This window comes from Leuciscus leuciscus (assembly GCF_965113295.1).
Source record: "Leuciscus leuciscus genome assembly, chromosome: 4".
NCBI classification, from domain to species: domain Eukaryota; kingdom Metazoa; phylum Chordata; class Actinopteri; order Cypriniformes; family Leuciscidae; genus Leuciscus; species Leuciscus leuciscus.
The window spans coordinates 52,487,717-52,513,569 of NC_138728.1; the positions used below are offsets into that span (position 1 = coordinate 52,487,717).

General features: G+C 39.7%; 3 long non-coding RNA genes across 3 annotated transcripts in view; 2 read left to right on the forward strand and 1 right to left on the reverse strand.

Moving 5' to 3' along the window:
* The window catches only part of LOC309497079, a 284,477-nt gene that overhangs the window by 164,723 nt on the left and 93,901 nt on the right, over window positions 1-25,853 (forward strand). The gene's annotated exons all lie outside the window — the stretch shown is intronic.
* On the forward strand, window positions 1,956-2,783 carry LOC309497324. The gene is made up of 3 exons (XR_014205496.1): window positions 1,956-2,442; window positions 2,513-2,575; window positions 2,657-2,783. It is a non-coding gene; the product is annotated as an uncharacterized lncRNA (long non-coding RNA).
* LOC309497099 lies at window positions 14,665-16,930 on the reverse strand. The gene is made up of 3 exons (XR_014205381.1): window positions 16,843-16,930; window positions 15,431-15,453; window positions 14,665-14,923 (listed from the first exon to the last, which is right to left on the reverse strand). It is a non-coding gene; the product is annotated as an uncharacterized lncRNA (long non-coding RNA).

Genomic DNA, 25,853 nt, shown 5'->3' on the forward strand with positions numbered 1-25,853 from the left:
GACACCAAATGATTCATCCTCAATGTCATTTGGAGAGAGTTAATATCTGTTGGTACATCATGATTAAAAGCAGTTTCACCTAACTTAGCTCTAGCTCGAGGTACATGCAGATTGTAATAAGACTGTGAACGCAATGAATAGTTACCTGCTACTTTTTGCTTAACCCTCTACTGCACGCATTATTATGCAATCATGGAAAAAAATGTTACAGTGTTTTTTTATATATAAAATGGACTCAAATTAACATTTATTTTATTATTTTTTTCTTTTGGGTGCGTTGCCATATGGCAACATTGTGCGACAATGGAACAGCCTGATGTGTTTTCTCCCAAAATGACATGAAATTCATAGATGATTACAGACCTGTCTTTTAGAAATTATTTTTTTGTATTATTATTTTAAATGTTTTCAAGAGCTTTGTGTACAAAATATGTAACTAATTTTCAAAGTATTATTTCAACAACATTTACTTAGTTACTGCTGTCATCAAGTTTAGGATGATAGAACATGCATGTGTTTGTGCCTTTGCGTGTGTGTGTGTGTGTGTGTGTGTGTGTGTGTGTGTGTGTGTGCGTGTGTGTGTGCATGGGGACTGCACAGCGACTTGTGTATGTGGTTATTTTTTGGTCACCATACAGATTTTGGAATGACAAAAACCTCAAACTCTTGATCTACTTTACACCTTTCCCAACATCAGCTCAACACTGTGCAAAGGACGACATGTAACCTGAATGTTGAACATACCGGAATAGATGCATACCTGTCTCTTCGTCCTCTGAGTCTACTAGGCCTAATTCTGCCTGCCTCTCATACTCCTCGTCACTGATCCCTAGCTCATCCCCACTTTCATGAGATGGTATAACCACTTGTACCCTGTACATTTCAGCCCTCCTCTCAGCCTTGCCATAGAACACTGGCGGCTTCATTTTCTAAACAAATATATATATTTTACTTTTATACTTTACATTTACTTTACTTTATAAATATATACAAATATATATAAATATATTAGTAGAATACAACCATCCAACTATATCAGTGCATCCATACATTGTCATTCATACAAAGCTACTCTGCATTAGCATGGGCAAAATATTGCCATATGGCAACATACCTATTTTATTGAATAAAAAGGTAATAGTGGTATCAAACCAATGTGACAATGATTGAAAAAAGATTAGAACTTATCCCAGATGCTTGACGTAATTTTAAATTCTGAAGAAATATGAAAAATTTAGGAATCTTCACATATTCACAAGCACTTCTTCAGCAACTGAAGTCATCAAAAGTGTGTGAAAAGAATGACAGTTGCAAGGGGTGTGTATTGTCATGTGATGTCATCAAAGCATATCATCGGTTACCACCAGGGGGCTGTTCCATAAAAGCCACTTAGAAAAGCGGGGATTAAAGTCCAAAACCGGACTTGAGCCGAGCTAAACATCCGCGCTTAAATTGGTTCCATAACAGTAAGTTGAGGATCATGTGATCTTACTAATTTGAGTCAGGTTTAAATAGTCTAGATAATTGCACGTGCACGCCATTGTTTAAAAGTCCTGAAAAGTCGATCATGGGTCAATCGATTTACTGTGGGCTACCATGGCAACAAAAGGAAAAGATAGAGCAGTGATGTTCACGGCAACGGAACAGCGTTTGCTATTGGAAACATATGAAGAATTTAAAGATACCATCACCAAAAAAGGCAATACAGCGGCAATAAATAAAGCAAGAGAGAAAGGTTGGCAGGAAATTGCTGATCGTCTCAATGCGTAAGTAGCGGTGTAAACTATTTAAAATACTTTATCAACATTGAATGTGTGTCACACAATACATTGCAAAGTTTGTGTGTGAATAACAGTAAAGTTAATTGTTAATTGCTAACATTAATTGCAGCAGCAACTTAAGTGAAGGAAAAAGAACCTGGCAGCAGGTGAAAATAAAATACAAAAATATAGTTCAGAATGGTAAGTAAATCTAATGGTATGTACATATGTAATCAATGCCAGCTTAAAAGTTACAACTATTCAGGTTTTTTTTTTTTTAAATTTATTGCAGCGACCAAAAAGAAGACTGAGGTTGCTGGCACTGGGGGAGGGCCACCACCAGCCAGCTTCACTCCTGCAGAGGAGCTGGCTTTGGAAATTAATAAAGGGAGGCCTGTCCTTGAGGGAATAGAGGGGGGGACATCATCTAAAATTATATCACGTAGTATAAGGAGTGAGTATATAAAAGGTGTGTGTGTGTGTGTTTTATTATCATTATTCCTTCCTGACTAACTGATTTCCTCCTTCCTTAGGCATTGTAAGCCTAAGTACATCATAGCAGTAATGTCACGTAGAGGTACTTGTGCTACTGTAATGGTGCATTTTGGTTAAAAAAAAAAAAAAAAAAAATTTCTATCAAGATTCTGTATGCTTTATGGATCCACCAGACATCATGTTGCCTGTGAGTATGAGACCTTTTAAATCAGTCATGTAAGCTAATAAGTTTAACTGAGTTTAATCAGTGGTCACAGGGAGAAGGCCCATCAGTTGAGGAGGATGAGGAGACTGTGTCTGTATGTTCAAGGAGGCCTGAGGTAGTCACAGGTTCCATGCAATATTGTATTGAATATTAAAAAGTGTACTTGTGTGATAAAATGATCATAATGTGTTTTCAGGATGCTGACACTGTTCTAGAGCCCTCTCAGTCTGGGACCACATGTGACAAAGTGAGTATTAAGAAATGAAAACAATGGGAAAAGAGTATTCAATGAAATAACTTAAATCTATGTTGCTACAGAACCCAGAAAACATGAAAGGAGTGTATAAACGCTAAAAGCGATTGATATCGACATCCAGTATAAAAAACTGAAGATGAGGAAGTTGGAGCTGGAAATTCAACAGCTACAGAAAAATGCAAGTAGAGCTACCATTTAAAAAAAAAAAAAAAAAATTACCTTTTTGATCACTTCCCACAACATTTATTTGTGTGTTTTCACCCCTAACAGGCAGATTCACTCTGAATAAAGACAAATCACATTAAATACTTTGACTTCTGTGTGTTTGTTCAACTAAGGAGAAAGTTGAGGGGCCAGTGGAAAATTTTAAAGGCTACACATGGTTTAGACCATATTAAGCAAAATAATTATTTGCATATGTGTCTCGTATAAGTCTGCCTGTTTCGTTTTTTTCCAATACTGCTTCATTGCCCCAGTCTTCCTCTTCGACAATCCTTGGTTGCCTCTCCTCAGACAAGCAATGTTATGGAGCACTAAACAAGCAACTACAATGTCACATGCCCTAGGTGGAGTCACTCTGAGGTGCTTCAGGCACTGAAACCTTGACTTTATCAGCCCAAATGCCATCTCTATACGACCTCTTGTGCGTGCATGGGCAATGTTGTAGTGGTGCTGTGCCTCTGTTTGGGGCTCCTGATAGGGAGTCAAGAGGTAAGGCAGGCATGGGTATCCCTTGTCTCCCAGCAAAACTCCTGAGAATTCTCCTGCATAGACAGAATGAATAGATATATAATGTAGTTTTTTGTTTTTTTTAAGACTTTTTGCGATTTTAAGTGATTACTAGCATACCTCTTGCTAGTTGCTGGTAGAGAGATGAGGCTCTAAAGATTCTGGAGTCATGCACAGAGCCTGGCCATTTGGCCTCTACATTCGTGATGATGCAATCTGCATCACTAATCATCTAAAATAAATTAAACCTGTAGGTCACTACATTTTAATTGCAATGAACTAAACACTGGTGCCCAGCTTAGTACAGAACACGCAGTGCTAGAGCATAGCCTTCAATATCATCTCAGTGGGACCGTACCTGTACATTGATGCTGTGTACTGATTTCCTATTCACAAAGTCCGCTTCATGTGGACCAGATGGACACTTGATACGCACATGGGTGCAGTCCAATGCACCGATAACATTTGGGAAACCTAGGAAAATTATTTGTTTGTTTTAAATATGTCCCATGTAAAATCAAGTCAAGAAATATTTCCATGTTTTATAGTTATTTGAACTTACCAGCTATTCCATAAAAGGCATGTTTAATGGTACGAATAGCTTTGTGGCCAGGGAATGTGATGAACACATTGAGTAGTCTTTTTAAAGAAAGGTACACAGTTCGTACAGAGCGGCAAACTGATGCTTTGCTGATATTCTCTGCATCGCCAACTGTGTACAAAAATGTTCCACTGGCAAAAAAGCGAAGTGCAATGCACACCGTCTGTGGGACTGTGAGCGCTCTGTTGCGGCGTGTATTATTTGCAATGTATGGGCTTAGTAATCTACAAATATATGCAATCCCATCTCTTGAGAACCTATATCGCTCATACAGGTAGCTGTCATTAAAAGCCAATGGGTCTAACCTGTCTCTGAAAGTTCTCTCTCTCTGAAATGCCCTCCGCAAGACTATAGCTCCCTCATCCACCACCTCATCTATGAAAGGACACGCCATGGTTAAGTTTGGAAATGAGTTCAGCTCCCTATTTATATACTTTTAATTAATTACCAAACTCATTAACCAAACTCACCAATTAAACACACAAGTTTTGAACATTTCTTAGTGTATTTATACCTTATAATTTCTTACATTTATTAGTAAAGTACATTTCCTTATTTATTTATTTATTTATTTATTAATAGTGGTTAAGTAAAATAAAATGACATCGAAATACCAGCAGGTTGTTAAAAAATGTTGTCTTCAAAACTCAGATTTTTTTCGATTTCTTCAGGTTCGTCACTTTATCCAAGCCCATTGCTCTGTGTTTCCACAATTGCCCTCTGAGTCACGTTTAGATTTAGTTCTGAGGGTCCCTTCACACCTTAAGGGATTTATTTAAAAAATATACAACCTGATCATGTCGTTCCAAAATGTATCAATAGAAAAGATCAAAACAGAATGGATAGGAGAGTTAGGAATCGACATATCTGAAGACACCTGGGATAGAGCTGTTGATCGAGTAAATGGGACTTCATCTTGTGCAAGACTCAATCTGATTCAGATGAAAGTTCTCTACCATATTCATTACAGTAAAACAAAATTGGCTAAACTGTACCCAAATATAGATGAAATGTGTGACCGCTGCAAGGCATCAAAGGGAGATCTAACCCATATGTTTTGGTCATGTCCTAAACTGAGACAATTTTGGTTTTCAGTCTTTGAGGTTTTAAACTCAGCTTTTAAATAAAAAATTCACCCTAACCCAATAATGGCTCTGTTTGGAGTCAGAGGTGACGACTTCCAAATAGATAAAAATAAAGAGAATGCCCTGGCTTTTGCCACATTAATAGCTAGAAGAAGAATTCTCCTAGAGTGGAAATCACACAATCCACCTAATATGTCATCATGGCTTGGTGATCTAATGATGTTTCTAAAAACTGAAAAAATTTAATATTTTCTCAGGGGATCAACCAGAACATTTTACAAAACATGGGACCCTTTAATAAACTATTTTGAGAAGAATATACTCCTCACTCTTTAAAGTCCCCATGAAATCAAAATTGACCATATTTACTTTGTTTGCCTAAATTGATCGTTTTGTGGTGAACAATTCATCCATGCAAGTCAATCCACACAAAAAAATGTTTTGGCTTCGTAATCTTTAATCAAAATCTGAAAATGCCCCTCCCCTCTGCTTTGGAGGACCTTCCCTGATGACGTAGGTTTGAGGACTTGGGTTGTGAAACGCTTAACCACTCCCCTCAAACCGTTAGTCTGTTATGAGCAGAGATGGAGAGGAGGAGCGCTAGAGTAAAACCCTGCCCTCTGTTCAATATTCCGTTTCACTGGGAAATACGTCACAACACTGGAGAAAAGTCGTTTGCAACTTCCGGTTCACGCGGACTTTAAAGTAATTTGAGGACCCCCCTCCCCTTCTTCCTTCCTTTATTTTAGTCCTTTTATTTATTTATTTATTTATTTTTATTTTTTTCTAGCATCTGGGGTGTTGTGTTGGGATGGGAATCTGTAGGTGAAAATTTTGAAAAAGCAAAGCCTTTAATAGTGTTTGTCACTGAATACTTTCAATGTACCTTGTTCTGATAAAAAAAAAAAATAAAAAAAAAAAAGACCAGCAGGTGAGTATAAATGGTTTGCTCGTTAAGCCTGAACTCAGACTTAGCCTGACAGTTAGCCTGCCCTGGACCAGGCTATTTTCCCAGCATAAGTTGCCAGGGTAACTGAGTTTGAACTTTTAAGTTTGATTTATGAAACCGAATCTACCAAAAATAAGCCTGACTAACCGAAATAAGCCTGGCTTATACTCTAATCTTGGTTTATGGAACAGCCCCCTGGTTCTACCATGAATTTAAGACTAAACAGAGCTCATGTTTATTTTCAAATTTCAAGAAATGTCCAAAGAAAGGGTATGTTGCCATATGGCAACACCGTGCAGTAGAGGGTTAAGCATACCACAAAGATAAGATGGTAAAAAAAAAAAAATTGCTTTGTATATCAATAAGTACCAATGCATTTTCCTTCGTACAGCAAGAGAAGACCAAGAAACTCTGTTGTACTGTATATAGCCTATATTTAATTTATTTTTATTTTTTTTACAGAACTTCTTTTTGAAATTACGATTGGAATTATTATAGGCTACAGATGTAAAGTTATTGCGTAATATTTGTTCCTTAATGTAAAATGGAAATGCATGGTAATTTTATTTTATAAATATAAGCAAAAAAACTATGGTGTAACAGAGTTTTAGAACTAGACAAATCTCTGCATCAATAATAGGCTATAAAGTGCATTAATAGGCTAATTACAGTAGTTCAAGGTGGTTCGGGATTTGAACCTGTGTCATCTAAATAAACGTAAGTTCTACCACTCGGCCATGACTTTACTCAATGCGAAATGACCAAACGTTACAATGTGCGTTCGCTCACACGAGCGGGAAACGCTCTTTATTCATCTCATTCCTCAGTAGAATAGTACAAATAATCAGCTTCATTGCACATCATTTACTTTTGTTTGTTATTTTTGGTATTACATTTGTTTTTGTGTTTTTTTTGTTTTGTTTTTTTGTGTGTTTTATCGCACTGCTCCCCGGGGAATAGGCTTGTCGCCCACCGACGTCTAGGCCTACAATATGAAATACAGGTTATATTGTTATCGTCTCTATTTTTAACTTGTTATTCTATTTTTCTGGCCTTATAAAAATGTTCTTTTCTGTTTACTATAGTTGTAATATTTTCATCCTTACTGTAAATTGACATTAACTCCACTTAAGGCAATTGAAAAAATACAGCAATTGCTGCTGTTTTGCACAATATCCCTTTGCGCCACCTGGCGGTCATTTCGCGAATGACTTTGAAATGCGACCGCGGTAAGTTTTTCCGCGGCGGCTGGGCAATAGGCATTCTGGTTGAGTACCATCTGTAGGTTTCTGGCCACCATATTGGAGCCAATGTTAAACAATTTTTTCACTACTCCTCTTTCAAAATTGGTCCAAAATTTGCTCAAATGATCTTCAGACCGAGCCGCATAGAAATAGCGTAACATAATTTTTTGCTATAAAGAGGCTATAACTTGTGAAGTTTGTCAAAAAATCATAAAATTGGTGTCTATCGTTATGACGAATCCGTAGATATCAATTTTGCCAGGATTGAATGTACCACGTCATAAGCCATAAGTTTATAAGAGAGGAGAGTTGCGTCTACGGCGGAGACCCACAGTCGAATTGGCCAAGCAACCGCAGCATTCGCCTCGCTAAAGTGGTGTCTGTGGAAGCGAACCAATGTTTCTATCCTGACCAAGGTTTGCCTGTTCCGGACGCTGATCCTGCCAATTCTTCTCTACGGATCCGAAACGTGGACGGTGCTGAAGGCGGACCTCAACAAACTCGAAGTTTTCCAAATGCGATGCCTGCGCCAGATCTTGCGAGTATCACTTCGAGATTGCCTTCGAAATGAGGACATCCGGCGCAGATGCCAACAACAACCTCTGAGGAACAAATCCAAAAACGACGACTGCGATGGTTTGGTCATGTCTGCAGAATGAGTGGGAGCCGACTACCACACCAACTCCTCTGGCATAACCGACCCTCCCAGTGGAGAATCCAGCGAACGGCACCAAAGAAAACGTGGCTCAAACAGGTTGAGGAGGACATCAGGAATCGTAGACTAAATATCCACGATGCCAGAACAACCGCCTTGGATCGTCCCGCATGGAAACGCCTCGTAAATGAGATTCGACAACCATTGGCACCCACAGCAGCGTACGGACTTAGGAGCCAATCCAGACCAAGCGCCAGCTAGGGATCAAGAAGAAGAAGCCATAAGTTAGGGTGACCATATTCCAGGACATGTCCGGCCCGGATTTCGAGATTGCCAAAAATATCCGGGATACGGCTTTTGCTTTCTCGTCGCCATTCATTTTGTTTACATGCACACCTTTTGATTCAGTAGGACTGAATTAATTCCGATTGGTGAATCTGAATGTAGTGTTTACATGAACATTGTTGCAGAATGCATGACCTGCAAAGCTGGCACGTAGGTGTCAGTGTCAAATAATGTAATAATGTAAACATAATGAATGGTGACTGTAGAAAACAAAAGCCGAATCCCGGGCATTTTGGGCGATCTCGAAATCCTGGCCAGACATGTCCTGGTTAAACAGGACGTATGGTCACCCTAGCATAAGTTACATTAGCATTAAGATAGCTTAACATGCTAATCTGGTTAACTTGCTTTTGTGTGATTATTTTTACACTGAAGCCTCTCCTCTGCTGCTAAACCATGTGTTACTAATCCTGAACCGTTCCAGTTGTGGGTTCAAGTCCCATGTTTGACGACTATTAAAATTGTGCATAATGTTGTCAATTCCTGTATTGTTAAAGCATTGTACTAATCCTTCTTCCTCTTGGATTAGAAATAAGTATGACTTGTTCATTCTGTGTTAATTCTCATCTCAACTTCCGTTCATTTTGAGATCATTTTCACCTATACTTCTGAACCAGCTGTTTTTACATGTATATTACATTTCTGCTGTTCTTTGTTCTTCCGGCTCCGCACTGCTGTTGGTGCTTAAATAATTGCTGCACTGCTTATGCTTACAGTACTTGCTGTGGTTGATGTACATTTACATGTACATTTAATTTCTGATGTTTTGCTCTTCCAGCTCCACACTGCTCTTGGTGTTTAAATGCTTAAATGTTTGCTGCGCTGCTGTGCTTACAGTACTTGCTGTGGTACTGTACATGATGTGCTGGCTGTGCTTGCTGTGCACCATACTTGGTCTGCGTTCTGTGCCTTGAAGGGCTTAGCCCCTGTATTGCTGCTTGCAGCTATATTTTTATTTTATTTCTGTCTAGGGCAAAAACCTCTATACGAATGTGCACGAAAAACCTCAATATGAACTCAACACAATAGCCACACACCAGGGTGTGGACACTTCCATGCTCCGTAAAGCCATCTGGAACTAGATCCAATGCAAGTTCGGGATTCGGTCAGTCTCTCCTCTGCTCACAGTTTCAGAAATATGTGGCAACATTGAATATGTTTATTCATTCTACATTTCCAAGGGAAAGAACGTTTCAAGATGCTGAAGATGTCTCCGAGGCTCCCCCAGGGCCTTCAAAGAAGCACAAAGCCTGAGGTGACTGTCAGAGGTAATGAAAGCACCTCAGAGAGCTTCACCCCTTCACCGGGCTCCTGGATGCAAACAGCCCAGGCTCCCACAGATACAGAGGAAAACTGTCAGTCAGACAACTTACAGAGGCAGAAAGGAAGAGACTGCGCTGCCCCTTCACTTCTGCGCTGGGCTTGTGGATACAGAGGCCCTGTGAGTCTCCAGAGGACAGATATTCTGTATAATGTACCTGCAAACAAGACTTTTGACCTATACACATTCTATATATGCATTTTATTTTATATACAAACTAGAGCTGGGAAAAAAATCGATTTGATTTAAAAATTGAATTGGTAGGTCAAATCGATTCATATTTTCAAAAAGTCTATTTTTTTTATTTTTTTGTCTCCCCCTCTTCAGTGTAGCGTACAATACATACATTTTGCATTCGCCAAATCTTCCTTCGGGGTTTCCGTAGCACGCTCCCTGCGGCGCAGCGATGCTTCATGACATCACGACAAAAAGACTAGCATGTTTAATTTTTTAACGGTCCTCCACAACGACGGTGCGCGAGTGAGTGAGCGAGTGTGTGTGTGTGTTCGCGAGTGAGTGAGCGAGGAGTGTGTGTGTGTGTGTGTTTGTGTGTTAGTGCGTGAGTGCATGAGTGCGTGTAGGCTTGGCTATGTGAGTGAGCTTGTGTATATGTGAGTGTATATAAGTGTGTGAGACGGCTCGCGATGACTGGTCGGAAAGCAACGTGTAGTCTGACTTGTTTCTTGTCCACGACATGACAAGATTTTTAGGAGTCGAAATCGTGTAACGTTAATCTGACACAGTCACTATCGTAACAGACAAAAAAATCGTGTAATCTGAACCAGGCGTAAGAGTTACCTCATGATTTTTTGTTTTGTTAGCTCAATCCAAATACAGTATAAATAATTTGGATGTTTAACAATCTTTGTTGCGCACTGCACAGTGACTTTTCAGTTAGAGAAAGGGGTTTGCCTTTGCAATTTTGTTGCAATGTTTATGTTGATGCACTTTAATTAAATACAATAAATATATAAATATGTCGAATCGAATCGTAAATCGAGTTTTTTATAAAAAAAAAAAATATCGCAGATTTTTTTAGGGGAAAAAATACAAACTGAGTTTTATAGTTTTCATTGTTGTTGTTTTTTTACTGCTGACAATTAGAGGAAGTCTACAGGAATAACACAGATGACACAGAAGCGGCTGGTGCAGGTTAACGTTACTGACGAACACGGCAACGTGAAGCCCGTGATCTAGTGGCTGAAGCGTGTCGAACCAGGCGTTTAAGGCAAGTACGAAAACCCCCATGTGTTTGGTGGATGAGGTTTTTGTATTTGCTGACTTCTCAGTGCAGTCGTGATATTCAGGTCAGAGCCACAGCCCAGAGAGAAGCGCATATATAATATGTGTATATTTGATCTGAAGCTTGTGAAGATGCTTGTAAAAATGCAAAAGTTTTTGTACAGGCATTTTAGACGGAAAGCAGATACGACTTATTACATTTACATTTATTCATTTAGCAGACGCTTTTATCCAAAGCGACTTACAAATGAGAACAATAGAAGCAGTTAGACTAACAGTAAGACACTATATGCAAGTGCTATGACCCTTCTCAGTTTCATCTAACGCAGGTTTTTTAAAAAATTTTTTTAGCAGAATAGAATAGAGAATAGAATAGTAGAGAGTGTTAGTATTACTGGATCAAGTGCTGTCGAAAAAGAAGCGTCTTCAGCCGTTTCTTTAAAGTTAAGGACTAAGGACTCAGCAGCTCAGGTTGAGTTAGGCAGATCATTCCACCAGCAGGGAACAGTCCAGGTGAAGGTCCGAGAAAGAGATTTTGTGCCTCTTTAAGATGGCACCACAAGACGCCGTTCACTTGCAGAGCGCAAGTTCCTGGATGGCACGTAAGTCTGAAGTAAAGAGTTAAAGTAAAAGGGAGCAGAACCAGTGGTAGTTCTGTAGGCAAAAATCAGTGACTTTGATGATCAGTTGAATATGATGCGAGTGGCAACTGGCAAACAGTGCAATTTTGTGAGGAGAGGAGTGACATGTGCCCTTTTCGGCTCGTTAAAAGCCCACTCTAGCTGCGGCATTCTGGATCAGTTGCAGAGGTTTGACCGTGCAAGCTGGAAGGCCAGCCAGAAGAGCATTGCAATCAGGGCCTGAAGTTAACTTTTTTGACCACCAGCCACTGTGGCAGGTGGATTTAAAAATCCACCCGCCACAGTGACTTTTTACCAGCCAGTTTTTTTTTTTTTTTTTGCCTCATAAAAGGTGGAAAAAAAGGAATTGAACAAACATTTGTTCTTTAACTTGTAAGAATACACATTTAAGTGCTGTCAAATTATTAACAAGATCCATACAAGTAATAATACAAGTACAAACTGCGCTACTTTCACAGATGCTTTCTTTACTCCAGTAATGTGCCACCACATTTTTTAGCTAAAATCCAACGAAATGGCTGACTTCGTTTAAATGTCAAAGAACAACAGTTGCAAAAAAAAAAAAAACCTTCGCAAAGACCCGGCCCCTTTAGTTACTGTTGCTATGTCCGACAAGCTACACCGCGCTCACGCCAAACCATGATCTCACGCAATGAAAAACACATCGCGCAGCAGAGAGGACACTGACAACACGCTGACAGACAATACAGTCCTGGTTACTTTTGATATTAAACAAAGTCTCAACGTTAAAATTTGGTAATTTTTAAAGAAATTTAGACAATACCGTTTTGTGACTCTGTAGCCTAATGTGTCTTGACAGATCACTGTGGTGCCTCAGTTAAAGCTGCTCGTGAACCGATCATCTCTTCCTTCTAGTTAATTTATAGCATCAAATAAACATGAATTAACATAAGTAGGAATGTGGTTAGTTTTAACTGCGGAAAGATGTCAGTAGGCCTACTCAGTATACTCCGTTTTTGTTTTTTTCAAGTTCAAATCCTCCAACGTTGAAGTCTCCTGACTGCTTTGTCGGACAAAAAAAGGCGGATTCGGCGGATTATGATTGGCCAGATCGCCTGTCAATCAAACTCCCCGCGAAGGGGCTCAGTGGCTACCTGCCAACGTGGCAGGTAGATTGACAGTGTTACCCGCCAATTGCAGAATTCACCCGCATTTGGCGTGTGGTCGGGTGTTAATTTCAGGCCCTGATTGCAATAGTCCAGTCTGGATAAAACTAGCGCTTGAACAAGGAGTTGTGTAGCATGTTCTGGTAGGAAGGGCCTGATTCCTCCTAATGTTGTGCAAGGCAAATCTACAATCTCTTATTATTTTATTTATTTTTAAACTCACTGGCTCATTATGATGAGATCTACTTTGATGCAGACTGCACCATCCAGTCGAAAGTTCTGATCCTGACGTCACTGTGTAACATCGACCACCTGTGCTCCACACTGTGCTCGATGGTGACGGACCGTCAGTGTGTCTTTTATTAAGGTAAAACCATTCGCCTAGGGAAAGCAGGTATGATTTTGGACAAAGCATGAATGTGTCCGTGTAGTGAACACGCTACTGGTCTCAGTAGAGAGCACTGACCCGTCCTGCACCACCATGTCAACAGTGGACCAGGCGAGTCATCAAAAATGCTACAATTCCATCTGGATATCATCAGCCTCTTCTGCTGTTATATTGTTTGTTTAAGTTTTATCTGTGTCTGGCACAAGTGAGGATGAAGATGAGCAGCTGGAGACGAAAGTGAAGACGAGCAAACGGACGTCTCCCAGGGTAGGCATAGACTGCAGCAGTCGGACAGACTTCTGCCAGGTGTGATGTGCACTTCAGACATGTACGACGTGTTTGTTTGTTTTTTGAGTTGTTTGTGATAATTGCCATTTTGTGTTTGTACACCATTTATGTATTTGTGTGGTTGCTACATTGGTTCCTGTCATCTTGACAATTTTAGGGAGATGCAATTTTAACCACAAGGAGGAGATCAGGGAGATGCTCTGGCCTTCTGGATACAGACAGCCCAGGCCCTGCAGAGAGAGAGACAGCGCAACCACGCAGATTTATATTTTAATCTTAAAAGATGGGCCGGCCTTTAAACTGATTTTCTATTGATGTGCTACAGCAAAAGACCTTTCAGCACCAATGTGATCTTCATGCCTGATGCAGAAACTGTAATCTTTTTTCATCTTAGTATTCATCTACGTCTCGACTGGAGGACAGCAAGAAGGCCAAGCTGATCCTCAGGGGAGATATATATTGTGCAGGTGAAGGGTAAGGAGAGGATTGAAATGCTGAAGAAGATCAACGACAGTTTGGAACTAAGCGATGTTATGCCTCCATGTGACATGGTCAAATACCGACACAAACTGAGTCTCTCGGCTCAAACAAGTCTGGATTTTCACCTGCCAGTCCAATCAGAATCTGTGGAGGTGTGCGTGCAACAGCCAGCAGCTCAAAACAAGGCAACAACAGGAATGGTTATTAAAAATGCAATGTAATGCAATGAAGAGAGAAGTTAATTATGTTTTTTGCAAATGTATTTTTCATTTAACTTACATGAGGTACAAAGGTGTGGTGCTCCTCCAGCGCTTGCAGGAAGATGGCCCTGAACCTGGTCTTCATCATCCCAAAAGCAAGCTCTATAATGGAGCGTGCCCTGGAATGATGAAGAATAAAGTGCTGGGCTCCCACACCTCGTACTGGCCTCTTGTAGGGAGTGATGAGGGGGAGTGTGTGTTGGAGACACGGGTACCCTCTGTCTACGAGGATGAAGTGCCCTGGAGGAGGGTACACTGACCTCCTGTACAGTGGGCTGTACCGGAGCACTCGTGCGTCATGCACTGACCCTGGCCAGCCCACGTAGGTGTCAATGAAGCGGCCCTGATGGTCACAAACAGCCTGCAGGATGATGGAAGGGAACAGTTTCCTGTTCCTGTAGCACTGACCATCAGGGCCGCTTGGAGGCTTGATGCGGACATGGCAGCCGTCGATTGCTCCAGCAGCTTTCAAGAAAGCTCTGTGTCTGGCCAGCCCTGCAAACCCACGGCAAACTGCCTCCAGGTCTTCTGGGGTGTTGGGAAACCAAATGACCTGGTGGCGGATGGCCACCACCTCCTCAGCGACTGGTGGACAATGCGGTGGACAGTAGAACGAGGCATATCAAATGCTCTGGAGGCGACCCTGTAGGATGTACCACACGCCAGCCAGAAAAGAAATACCAGGGTCTCTATTGTGGAACCCCATCCGTGTTGCCGGTCACTTCTCAACAGGTCCAGCAGCACTCTCAGGGCCTCCCTGCTCAGCCGAAAATCAGGTCGTGTGTCACGGTCATTAAAAAACCTGTCCAGCACTGGCACGCTCAGGTTTATCCTGCAGTACAGGGGTCTGGTCTGATTTAGGGAAACAAACAAAGAGAGATTGTTTAAAGTTGTGACAAAGTAATTTTTTAAAGATATAGTGATACTTAAACTACTTTTAGTAAGTATTAATGGCACATTGGGGAAATTTTTAGTAGTTATATTTAAAACCTTACTTATGTACAAGTGTTATCTTGCATACTTGTATTTAATTTACTTAAGATATGAAGAGTAAAAGTACAGTTAAGTATTCAGCATAAAAAGACCTCTTTGTCAGGGTTTTAGATATGTTGTTGCATTCATATTACTGCTTGGCTATTTGTATTTAATTTACTTAAGATATGAAGAGTAAAAGTACAGTTAAGTATTCAGCATAAAAAGACCTCTTTGTCAGGGTTTTAGATATGTTGTTGCATTCATATTACTGCTTGGCTATGTGTATGTTGCATTTTAATTCTGAATATGTTGAAGGTTGTTATATTTAAAGTAATTTACTGTTGAGTAGTTTACTATAGAACAATTTATCATATTGTAAAATACCATGGTTTTGTAGTGTTGCTGTCCTGTGAAAGAGAAAAACACCCTCATTACTTCACATTTGTATGTGAATACTTAATGAATGTACTTACAGTCAACCACAGGTTATTTTGAAAATGAAACGAGCACAATTTTAAGGAATTGTTGCTATACAGATGCGTGCTATATAAAAGGCTCCATCCGAAGGCGAGCGGGAGTAGCCTACCTTTTATATATATAAAAAAGAGGTATATTTCACTGTTTATTTATTGTTTTGTGTTTTATGCTTCGACTGCGTTAAAACAAAGTACGCTGGAAACATGCCTGAATAAGATCACCGTGATCCAGAGAATAAAATACATAAAAATCGCATATTCGTAAGGTAACGTAGCCTATAACTAAACATTTTAACAGCTTTATGTGTATTTTGTATTTTCATAAGTAGCCTATCATAACATGACTCAAGTAGGGCTGCAACGATTCGTCGACATTGTCGTCAAAAATCGATAATAGAAATAGTCGACAATGAATTTCATTTCATGTTTTTTTCCGACCGAGTGAGGCATCTCTCTTCATTACAATCTCTGCCGAGAGCCGCACATGCGCATTAGCTTCTCTGCTGAGCGATAACATACAGAAATGGCGGCGTCCAACGCAGCAGCTACGCGTACCAAAACATCTAAAGTTTGGGAGCATTTTAGCCTGGATACGGCGAATAAAAAGATTACCTGCATGGTTTGCAAAGCAGTCCTTGCGTATCACGGCAGCACCTCGGTGATGCACGAACATTTAAAGAGAAAGCACGTCGGACAGTTGAATGAAACGGAGCTTGACTCGCCTCGGTAAGATTTAAATAACATGGAGACGAGTTGTAAAGTTCTTTTGCGACAGATTGACCACTGAATGTATCTCACAAAATGCACTTAATATTTTTGTTTACTGTTTTATTGCTGCTAATGTGCCTGCCCCTGGTTTACAGGAAGAAAATGTTTACTTGATTTTAATTTATTTTTTCTTATAAAACAAATGTGCCTGTCCTTTATAAAAATTATAGAGTTTCTTTATTTATGCATTTATGTCTATACTGACAGAGCACTGTGCCTAATTGGTTTTAGACAGGGCATTTTTATTTACTTTTAGTATGAATCGGCCTATCAGCAGCAAAGTTCAATAAAATATGCATTTTTCATTGAAGTACCCCCTTCTTTCTTGTTTACTATCATTTTCCACAGAATTAAAGCAATCTCATGCAAAATTTGAGAAAAATTTAATAATTATTCGATTAGTCGACTAATCGTTTCAATAGTCGGTGACTAGTCGACTATTAAAATAGTCGTTAGTTGCAGCCCTAGACTCAAGTACAGTCTCAACTTGTGTACTCCAGCAATTAAGGACGCAACTTCTGAATTGGGATGCAGCAAACTAGTTTACTTTACCTGGCCACGGTCTTGACAAAGCCGGAGATACATCACCCGGTGGCGCCTGGGATAAAACATCCCCACCATCTCCTCAAGTAAAACCTAAAATAAAAAAAATAAAATGATGTGGTCTTACTCCATTTTTATTTTCAATAGATGCCGCGTAGGATGGCAGCTCTCCTATCGCAGCGTTGCTAGGCGACAGCATAATGGGGAACACCTGGTGGCAATTACAATCCTATGAAGGCTAGACTCGGAGCGTCCTTCAACGGCTGGGTAGGCTGGGTCCTTAGAAGGACATGTCCTTCACTTTGGGACACAGCTACAGTGTCAGCCTTTCTATGGAAGCTAAGCTAACAGGCTCTTGTTCTGTGGACAAAGCTGAGTAGTAGGAGAAAGCTGAGTAGTAGGGGTGACCATCCTCTTTTTCCCGGACATGTCCGGCTGTCGAGATCGTCCAAAATGTCCGGGATTCGGATTTTGCTTTCTTTCCGAGCAAACTCGTCACGGAGACTCAGTTGTAGCCTAGCCTTGTTGTTTTCAACTGCGCTCTTGGCTTGGGAGTGGCCTCCTAGGGCAGTGAAGCAAGTGCATTCTGGGAGTTGTTGTCTTTTATCCACAAGGCAAAAATAAATTTTCTGGCTTTTCTCAGTCCTAGACAGCTCCAAATTCAAAAATCTTCTACATAAATGACCTTTTCTAAATGCACAAGATTTAGTTTGCAGAAGTGTTAACTCTCTCAATGAAAGTCTATTGATTTTTATTTTATTTTTAATTTTTTTTTATAAAAACTGTAAGGTGTATTAGTTAGAAAAGCTACAGGTCGAGTCAGACCAGTCTGAAGGTCTGATTTAAGTTTTATGGCTGTAGATTTGATTGTCTAGGATGAGATATTTCTACATTTGGCCAATAGCTTTAAAAGTAGATCAGTAAGTTTGCTTAACATTTATCTACTGCTTTTAGACAGTGAAATGTAGTTATCTGTCAGACATACTTGAAATGTCTGAGGCTGAAGAATAGGCTAGATTTCCTTCTGAGAAGTTGAGTCTTTTGTTGTGTGGTTCCCATTGCTTGTCTGATTTCCAGAACAACAAATTGATGCTTGTACGTAACTTTAAATTGACCACCTTGAAGGAAATGGTCTTCTAAAAGGTCAGAATGATGATCAAGACTGTTTTTTTTTTTAGATAAGTTGAAATTACAGCATTTGATAATGACACTTTTGTAACAGAATCGAGGCACATTGTGGCTCTTGATAATGATGTGTAGGAGCTTATTTTTTGTTTTAATCTGCAGTTACCACAACGATGGGTTGAAGACTTGCTGTTGAACTCTGCTTAGGGCTTGTGACACATGGGACATTCCCATATTTCAGAGACTTCAATTGCAGTGACTTCGGAGTTAGGGACATATGTGACCCTGCCTGTGAAAACCCAGCTAAAGTAATTTTTTTGTGATTCAGTGTGTTCTACATAAAATCATCCTACACAATGAAAAGAACATTCTGTGAAAATATAACCTTGATATCTTTAATATTGACTGAGTAAGGCCATGTCAAAGATTTGCTAAAATTCGGGCTCAGAAAATCATATTTTTGAGAAATTCCAATTTAAAAATAGGTTATTTGTTAAAACTGCAACACATTTGATCCATAGTTATCCTGCATATGTGCCATATAACACATTAAAGCTGCGATTCTCCCCTTTTTAGTGATATATGAGACATCGGTGGAAAAATTCTTTTAGTTTTGTACAACAGGTCTATTTATTTTGATGTGCATGTCCAAAAAGCTAAAAGCATAAACACATTGAAAAAAATGGGGGTACCACAAGAGCTTGATCGTAGCAACAATTACCATGTCAATTCAATGGAATGATTTGTATAACTTTATTAGTAAAATGTAATATCAGTGAAAAAAATGTCAATAATATATCAATTAAATAACATAACATTTCTCATTCTCTTACTGGCCCACAGCGTAACATTGAGTAAATCTGGAGTAAAAAATAAATAAATAAATAAATACAATTTCAAGGGATAGTTTACCCAAAAACTACAATTCTGTCATCATTTACTCACACACTAAACCGGTTAAATCATAATTTGGGGCAATTCCACCGAGATTAATATCAAGCAAGCTGTTTAAGCGAGCAGCTATTTTCCGTTCCTGCTCATACTTCGGTGTCGCCATGTCAGATGTCAAAACACGCATTACCATCCAGCAAATAACACGTAGCAGGCCAAAAACGTCCTTAACCCTCTGAGGTCGACAAACGCGTCCGCGCGTTTTGCTGGATTTTTTTCAGTTCAGTTCAAAAGAAATTAATTTTGCTCTGTTGACTTTGATATTACAAGCAAGTTTCATACATCAATCGATTCTGTTAAATGTGTATTATTTTTGTGTATACTCACAATAAAAACAAACTGTTGTGCTTTTTGCCAAATAAAGAAAAATAAACGTGATGCGAGTTCTGCCTTCTCTCTGTCAGTGAAGACCATTCTGAAACGCGTCCGAAAATGAACAATAACTCAGCGAATACTGAGTCAAACAGGCATACAGTCACACAGGCATGAAGCTTGAATTCTCTTCTTTAAAATGAGGTAATTTATATAAAAAACAAATATTCTCATCTTGTGAAATCTGTGTTAAAAGAGAGCGATTCCAGTCGAGCTCATTAGAGCTCATTCAAAGGTAATGTGACTCCGCCCACGGAGAGCGCGCGCTATTCAAACGCAAATTACTGAGGCAAACCTGTGAACGCCCCCATATCAGCTCGAGGAAACACAAGTTTAATCATATCATTGTAGCCTACGTGTTTACACCATCTGGCAGCGCTGTGAGGAATAATAATAACGGAAAATCTACCTCAGAGTGCGGGTATTGCAGGAGAGAGGATCCGAATATGTAGTAAGTTTTTTTTCCTTCTCAAGTTAATCACGTTTCTGTGAATGAATGAACGGCAGCTGCAGAGATGCCCGCTGTTTATCACAGCTCGTAAAAAGACAGTTTAAATTTAAATTGCGTCTCTGTGTGAATGAATGATGATGTTTTAGCAAACTGTATTGCTATACTGAGCTGAGTAAAAATCGACAGAAATATGTTGAAATAAAATGTAGGCTATTTGTATAAGCAACGTATTAAACTGAAAATTAACATTTATATGCCCTAATATTTCATAAAAACAACGTTACAGTCAGGCGTTTCTGTTTGTGAATGAATGTTTCGGTTTTAGCAAACTGTATTGCTATACTGAGTAAAAATCGACTGAAATGTTGAAATAAAATGTATTTGTATAAGCAACGTATTAAACTGCAAATTAACATTTATATTTCTTATAATAAAAATGAAAGACCTATGTTACAGACATATGAAAGACAACATTTCGTTGATTAGTTTTGGATAGATTATACATTTTTACTGTAAAATATCTGCCAACTCAAATAAGCTTTTGTTTGCCAATATTTGCTCATGTTAAATATAGTATGTTTTGTCAAAAATAAAGTAATCAAATAATCAATCAAATCCTTAACTTTGAAATATGTATGATAAAATGTATACTTTAGTTTTTACAAAGAAAGATTACACTTGAATTGTTGTTGTAATTGTAACCTTTTTAATAAAAAAATATATTTACAAGGTAGATGTAAACAAACTATTAAAAGGTAAATATAAGCCTTTTCTTTAAATAATTTTTATTGTGTTTTATTAGTGACAAATTTGGGGAGAGGATAAATATTCCAAAACTGAAAATACAGTATGAGAATTAACTGCACAATACTAGACATGTTTTCCTTGGATATTATAGGCCAATTTGCAAGCACAATATGTGGAAAAATAAAAAAAGAATTGAGATGCTTCCAACTGTTGCTCTTGCATTCTTGTGGCTCAGTGACTCACCTGAATGAATGGCTAATTAAGTATGCAGGCCCCATTGTCTCCTAAGGTGTGAACCACTAAATATGCATGATCGTTGACGCCCACTCCGCATATTGCCTTTCCAAACAGAAAGTGCTTTGCAAAATTCAAATCAATGTATTGTGTTATGTGAATGATAAGGGCAGGATGATTTTCACATCATTTTGAAGAAAAAACACTAGGCAATGACATCTATTAGACAAAAGTCTTATTGGCACATATTTAGTATGTGTTTTATGGCCTTATTTCAGAAACTTTATTTTTTAGTTTTTTCAATAACCACGCATAAACATTATTCTCTCAAAAATGCAGACATGTACATTCTTGTTGCTCACATATTATGGTAGCCCTGTTTGTGCTAAATAGAGTGTAATTATACCTTTGCCATTAATATGTTTATAAGCAACTGAAAAAAGCACAAATGTCAGGGCATGTCAGAACATCTCAAGGACACCAAAAACCCCTCAGACCTCAGAGGGTTAAAGGGGGGGTACAACGTTGTTTCATGTGTTAAGAGTTGTTTACAGTGTTAAAGAGATGGATTCTCATGCTAAACATGGGCAAAGTTTAAAAAATATATTTTGGACGAATAATGGAGAATTTCTGTGCCGAAAATCTTACTTCCGGGTTGGTACAAGTTTCAGCTGTTTTTTTTTTTTCGATTGTGGATCTAATGACGTAGATGAGAGTGGAACTCCTTATATGAGCATTTCTCTCGGAAAAGCTCGCCTGCGCACATGTCGACCAGAGGAGAGCGAGACAGCGAGACATCGGCAGCGCTGCATAGGATTTGTTCAAGAATGTCTCCAAAAAAAGTGTGTTTTTGGATGTGTGGAAAAGCTTACCGTGTTCAGCTTTCCAAAGAACCCAGTGTTACGGGAACAGTGGATGCAGTTTGTTTTTCCGGGGCAGCAACGGAGTGTAGCATGTGTGTTCTGGTCATTTCAGTGACAAATGTTTTATTAATATTCATAAGCATTGATATGGTACGGTGATTAAAGGTTGTTTTTTTTTTTGTTTGTTTTTTACAAGATCTACTTTATAGATGTCCCGTTATTCAGAATAAATACCCACCGGTTTCTCTCCGGATGATAAATATGTAAATGTGTTTGTCATTTCTGTTTTTGTTTGTTTATTATAGTGTTGAAGGGTTGGGGTCAGAATCCCTTGTCTCTTCAATTCAAAATTGTATCCTTTTTAATGATTACTTTATTCCTATTAAAAGCTCACTTTTCATTCATTCAAACCTTTATTTAACCAGGATAAAAAAACTCCTTGAGATTAAAAATCTCTTTTACAAGAGTGTCCTGGCAAGTGGCAGCAGCACGGTTTAGATACAGAAACACTTACAGACAAATAGATAGACACACTTTCACGCATCATATTCAAACAACAAAATCATCGTACAAAAAACCTGGGTCCTAAATCTATTTAAAAACAGTGACAAACAGACTGCCTTTCTGCAAGGTCCTTTAAATAGCCTTTAAAAGAATAAAGTGAGACCAACTCCTTCAACTGTAGTTCATTTTGAAGTTCATTCCATGCAGATGGTGCTGCAAAGTTAAAAGCCTTTTTGCCAAAGTCAGTACGGGCTTTAGGGACTGTCAATAAATACAGATCCTGTGAGCGCAGTTGATATGTCCCTGCAGACCTCGGGAGGATGTAAATGTTCAGATAAGGAGGAAGAAGTCCTAATACTGCTTTATAAATAAAAAGATGCCAGTGCATCCAACGCCGAATGAGAGAGAGAACCACTCGACCCGAGAATACAGCAAACAGTGATGAGTGAAAGATTTTAAGTTTGTAATGAATCTTAAGGCTCCATGAAACACTGTGTCCAAAGCATGAAGACACTGGGAGGTTGAATGCATATATAAAATATCACCATAGTCCAAGACAGACAAGAATGTTGCATTTACAAGTTGTTTTTTTTGCTTCAAAAGATAAACAAGACTTGATTCTAAAGAAAAAACCTAACTTCAATTTCAATTTTTTAACCAAATCTTGGACATGCAATGTAAAAGACAGTGATTGATCAATGGTAATGCCCAAGTATTTGTAATGTGACACTACTTCGATTTCTGTACCAGAAAGTGTACAAATGTCCTCAACCATTCACTAATCAAGTATATCCATGTATTCATATAGTCTCTGTGAGTGTTTAACCAGTTTCTTGTAGGTGCATTCCAAAGTGTGTCCTTGGGTTGTGTTCACACAGCCAGGGACTTTTGATGATAACTCTCTTGGGATTTAGAGAGTGATTTAAAGGACTCTGCACCCAGGTGTTGCGTATCCAACTTTCTTAGTCGGCCTGCATAACTTAAAGGTCAATGTATACATAGTTTAACCTGATGTTTGTTAAAGGCATTTCCTCATGTGCATTTGACTGTCGTTCCTGTTTCCCTAAGGAATGAATAGGAATTCTCCCTTCTTCTCCCCTCTTCTCTTCTTCCACCACTCCCCCTCCTTTCATCCAAATTCCTCCGTCCCACCGGCTCCCTACTCCTTCCTCTCCTCTCGCATCGCTTCCATACTTCTCTCCTTCTTCCATGATTTTAACTTTTTCCTCCCTAAGGAAAAAAAAATGTGCGTGACTACACATCCGATTCTTCACTCTATACACTATCCCCAATAGGCTTTATGCCCAGCTCCACTACTTCCTGAACTTCAGCCAGCTCCTTTGTTTCCTGTCTGCCATAATTGGACAAACTGATTAATCCAGGTGTGCCTGACCTCAGTAACAATAATCAGACACACCTGGATTAATCAGTTTGTCCAATAATGGCAGACAGGAAACAAAGGAGCTGGCTGAAGTTCAGGAAGTAGTGGAGCTGGGCATAAAGCCTACTGGGTCAACAACCCGCGTCCCCAATATCCACCAACTGGATACGCCCCGGTATGTCATGTCCGATGGCTCTGGCTAGGTTAGGTTTTTTGAGGATATTACAACAGCCCATCCCCCTCCTGGTTTTTCAAAAGGGTTCCGGGACTGAGGAAATGCACTGGCCGACGCTTGTCTGACTACCTGTCGGGCTAAGACTTCGGGACTATCATGGGAAAAGTCTGTATCCCCTGTGGGTATCCAATCACCATGCTTTCGTGATTCTACCATTGGACCGAGTATGGACCGCATTACACTTGGACAAGGGCCCCACTCGATCCCATAGCTCCGACTCAGTTTGAAAAATGTGCGTGAAACAGCTGGTCTGCGTTGTGCTGATCTTATTCACACTATCGAGTGTAGGTGCAGCATTCTAACATTGAGTCATAATGAGCTGTTTGTGAAGAAATTATCCGCTTCCAAATTTTGTAATTTTAATTACGAAATTGAAACATTAAAAACCATTTTGCTCTATGCAGCAACGAACCAACTGATCAGCTTGCAGCGTAACAACATTGAATGCTTGGCCGAACCGCTGATCATAGCTGTACAGGGCGCCTTATTATTTTTCATCTCCATAAATATATCTAGTAGTAAAGCTAATGCAAGGGCTAGAAATCAATTAATCTTTTGCTTGATACTTCCTTGTCATCATGGAGAGCGCAGTTCATGGTTGCATAGCAACGACAGACACCACGGGAGAGCAAGCGCTTGTGGAAAGGAGAGAGCGCGCTCGCGCTTTCCACTTGTTTTTACCATAGACTGTAAAAAATAGGTTTTTACACTTCTAGAGCGACGTTGTTGATTGTTTGAGCATGTGACTGCGCGTTTCTCCTTGTTTTCCATTGTTATGCGCAGCATATTTCCCGCGCGCACAAACAAAGCCACAGACAATGAATTGTTCGGTTAGTGAAGAAGAGCATGATGTATTTTGTATAAAGTTTTGTTATTAACTGTTTTGAGAACTGGAAATGCACAATTCATACATACAAATCTGTAGATATTAATAAATGAAGATGATTAAATTAGACAGATGCATCAAAAGTTATCCCCCCCCAAATCATCTTTAGATTCCCAATCGGGGTCATACACTAATAGGTTGTCCCCAAAATTGAGGCCTACCATCTGGCCAGGTTTCAAGTCAAGGCCAGTGATCTCAAACTCAATTCCTGGAGGGCCACAGCTCTGCACAGTTTTGCTCCAACCCTAATCAAAAACAACTGATCCAGCTAATCAAGTCTTCAGGATTACTAGAAACTTCCTTGCAGGTGTGAGTTGGAGCTGATTGGAGCTAAACTGTGCAGAGCTGTGGCCCTCCAGAAATTGAGTTTGAGACCACTGCTCTAGGCCTTACGGTTTGGCCGGCACGATGCGTTTTACACATCCTTACAATTACAATAGGGTTTCAGCATTTCATGCTTGAACCCCTAATAAGAAAGGGAGCTTTTTGCCAGTTATAGCGCCACCTATGGTCCGATCTCCATGAAACTCTGCATGCTTCTTCACCATGTTATGACACATATGCTTTCATTCAGGATTTATGGGCTTTTGAGTGTATTTTGTAACGCCCCCTTTGCTAAATGACCCTGTTACAGCCAGCCAAATGCAAAAGTAAAAAAAATTTTCGATAATTATTTATCATCAGACTCCAGAGAACATTTCTGCACTGGTCTGGTTCCGATCGGGCCAAAAACCAGGGACTAGTTCGCAAAAGTAGGTTGCGAACTAGCCTAAATCGAAATTGGAAAATGGTTTAAGAGTTATGAGCGATATTGTACTTTTGGTTGCTGTAGCGCCACCTATGGGCCAATCGGGGTCATACTCTGATAGGTTGTCCCCAAATTGAGGCCTACCATCTGCCCAGGTTTCAAGTCTCTAACACATGACCAGCGTCGGTCAATAGTGAGCCTATGTGGTGACTTGGAACACAAACTCGCTGCGCTAAAACACTACCTTTACGCGTTTATCATCTTCCGGTGTCGCTCGTTGTGCATGTTGCACATGGTCACGACGCGGCTCACCGGGTGCTTCACCGCGGCCGGCGTGTGGCAATGGGGCGTCACGATGTAGAGCTGCAGAAAGTTGACCTTGACGTCTTCGCTTCGCAGGACTCCCATGAGCGTCGGGTCAACGTCCATGGGCAGGTGGTTGAGGTTACTTTGATAGTTCACCAACTCCGTTATGATATAAGAGGGGAACAGGGTCCCCCAGTGACCCACCACCTCCTGCAGC